Genomic DNA, 3,437 nt, shown 5'->3' on the forward strand with positions numbered 1-3,437 from the left:
GGTGTATCAGTAATAATGTGGAATTTACAATCAAAGTATACAAGACAGACAAAAAATGCTTTATTTAGAGCAGTGTCTGTCACTAGCTACATATTTTTTCCATCTTTCAGGTAATTGGTAGATAAATTTAAAAACTTTAATAAGTTTTTCTTGTTTTGTGGCAAACCATTCAGAGATCCAATTTTCATTTTCTTCATACATTTTGAAGTGCTGCTCAGAAAATCTGTGTTTCATCCATTGGAACAAATGGTAATCTGAAGGAGCAAGGTCTGGTGAATATGGTGGGTGGTTTAATACTTCCCAGGCAAGATATTTTAGTAGGTCTTTAACTGATTTTGAAGTGTGTGAGGATGAAAATCACTTTGCAGAGTCTTTTAGCTCATTCTGGTCATTTTACTATTAAAGCATGGTTCAAATTAATTGTTATTGGTACTGATCAGTATTAACAGTTTCACCACACCTTCCTTATCCCACCAAAAGCAAAGCATTGTCTTCTTTCTGAAGTGATTTGGCCTTGCAGTCACTGTTGATGGTTGACTGGATCAACACATGACTGTGCACTTTTGGGATTCTCAAAATCCACTTTTCATCGCCAATCACAATTCAATGCAAAAAAGACTTGCTTTGAAGCAACATTTTACTGATGACTTTTTCCACTTGTCTTTCCTTCAGTACTTGTGGCACCCATTTTCCTTCCTTTGAAATCTTTACTGTTTGGAAGAAGATCAGAAATTGTTGTCTGAACAATGTTTAATCTTTTTGCAAGTTTTTTAGTTTGGCACACATCTTCATCCAATAATGCTTGTAATTGTTGGTTTTCAAGCTATCGGTTGACCTGGATGTTCTTTGTCTTTCCCATCGAAATCATCACTTTTAAAGAGTTTAAACCAACGTTCACAAGTATCTTTGAAGTGGAGCATGTTCACCATAAGCTTTCAAAGTATATAACTTTTAGCAACACATCAAAATGAAATAATGAAATAAAACTCCCCGCAAATGCTCTTCTTTTAGCACTTAATTCGACACTTAGAAGCATCAAAATATGGTATTAACCCCTTCAGAAAATTTGACTTGAAGTTTTGAAGCTTGCTATCAATACAACAAACTATCATATTATACATATCAAATGGCATATATGTCAACATGTATAACTCCATCTATTAAAATAAAAATCTACATTATTTATTAGTACACCTGGTGTTTGTGTGTGTGTATACACACATCATGTCACTTCCCCACTCATAAATACATGTGTTGTATTTGTCTTAAATATCCTAATAGAAAGGTAATTATGCAAATGTAACTTGTCACAAAGATGGCAGCCCACTCTTCTCAGCCCTGCCAGAGTCCCCCAATCCCAGCAGTGCAGCCGCTGAGTGCGGGCAGCATGAATGACCTGGCAGAATTATGCAAATGTAACTGTCACTCTTTCACAAAGATGGCAGCCTACTCTTTATGAATTAGTGTTTTTATAATTTTTAGGTAAATACCCAAAGGAAGAATTGCTGGATCATATAGTAGTTCTATTAGATATTAGAAGAACTTCTGTACTGTTTTCCATATTTACATTCCCACCATCAGTGTATGAGGATACATTTTCCTCTACATCCTCTCTAATACTTTTCTTGTCTTTTTGATAATCATTCTAAGAGATTTGAGGTGTTCTTGCATTACCCTAATAATAAGTGATAGTGAAATCTTTTCACATGTCTGTTAGTCATGTGTATGTCTTTTAAAAAAATGCCTTGCCAAAACCAGTTTGGCTCATTGATAGAGTGTCGGCCTGTGGATTCAATGGTCCCGAGTTCAATTCTGGTCAAGGGCATGTACCTTGGTTGAAGGCACATCCCCAGTCGGGGGGGTGCAGGAGGCAGCTAGTCGATGTATCTCTCTCATTGATGTTTCTAGCTCTCTATTCATTTCCCTTCTCTGTGAAAAATCAATAAAATATATCAATATATTTTAAAAAATCACTTTGACAGTTACTGTGGTGTTTTAGGAATTAACATAATTAAATGGATAATTAGTCTTTCGTGATTGCCAAAAAGTCAACATTAATTTTTGAAATACTTAAATTTTATAAACCATTTAGAATTGCCTTTAATTAATGTTGATTTGGCTGTTATAATTATTCTTTGATTACTTAATAGTTAATATTTAAATATATATATATATAGGGTTAAATAAATATATGTAAATATATATATATATATATATATATATATATATATATATATATATATATATATATATATATTTAACCCTACCTGGTTTTCTTAGTGGATAGAGCGTTGGCCTATGGACGAAGATCCTCGGTTCTATTGTAGTCAAGGGCACATGCCCGCTGCATGCTGATCAGTGATTCTCTCCCATCATTGATGTTTCCATGTCTTCTCCCTTTTCTCTCTGAAATCAATATAAATATATTAAAATATTTATACATATTTATATATTTATATTTTTTAGCCTAGCCTGCATGGCTTATTTGTTGAGTGTCCTCCTATGAACCATGAGGTCATGGTTGGATTCTGGATTACTTGGCAATAATTTTAACTAAGGATGTAAAAGATCTATACTTAGAAAATTAAAAAACACTGAAGAAATTGCAGAAGAAACAATAAATGGAAGTACATACCATGTTCATCAGTAGAATTAACATCATTAAAATGTTTATAGTAACAAAAGCATTCTATAGATTCAATGCAATTGCTATCAAGATATCAATGGCATATTTTACAGAACTTAAATATTCCAAAATTTTATATGGCACCATAAAAGACCCCAAATAGCCACAAGAATCTTAAAAAAGAACAAAGTTGGAGGAATCATGCTACCTGATATCAGACAATACTATAAGACCGTAGTACTCAAAACTGCATAATACTGGCATGAAAACGGAATTATTTAGAACTCATAAATAAAACCTCATAAATTTCCCAAGGAAATTAATATTTAACAAGGTAACAAAATGGGTGAAGAGTATTCAATAAATGGTGTTGGGAAAACTGGACAGATAGATGCAAAAAAGTAAACTACCTTATACACAAGAATAAAAAGGAATTAAACTCTCATAGCAATGTTTTTTTCTGGTATATCTCCTCATGCAAGGAAAACAAAAGAAATGTGACTACATCAAACAGTTTTTGCACAGCAAAGAAAACTGTTTCCAAAAAGACAACACATTAAATGTGAAAACATTCACCAATGATATATTTGATAAGTGGTTAAAATCCGAAAAATTTAAGAAGTTACGTAATTCCAAAAAAAAGTCCAATTAAGCCAAAACTGGTTTGACTCAGTGTATAGAGCTTCGGTCTGTGGACTGAAAGGTCCCAGGTTCGATTCTGATCAAGGGCATGTACATTGGTTGCGGGCACATCCCCAGTAGGGGTGTGCAGGAGGTAGCTGGTGGATGTTTCTCTCATTGATGTTTCTAG

Source organism: Pipistrellus kuhlii, unplaced genomic scaffold, assembly GCF_014108245.1.
Source record: "Pipistrellus kuhlii isolate mPipKuh1 unplaced genomic scaffold, mPipKuh1.p scaffold_m20_p_3, whole genome shotgun sequence".
Lineage (NCBI taxonomy): Eukaryota > Metazoa > Chordata > Mammalia > Chiroptera > Vespertilionidae > Pipistrellus > Pipistrellus kuhlii.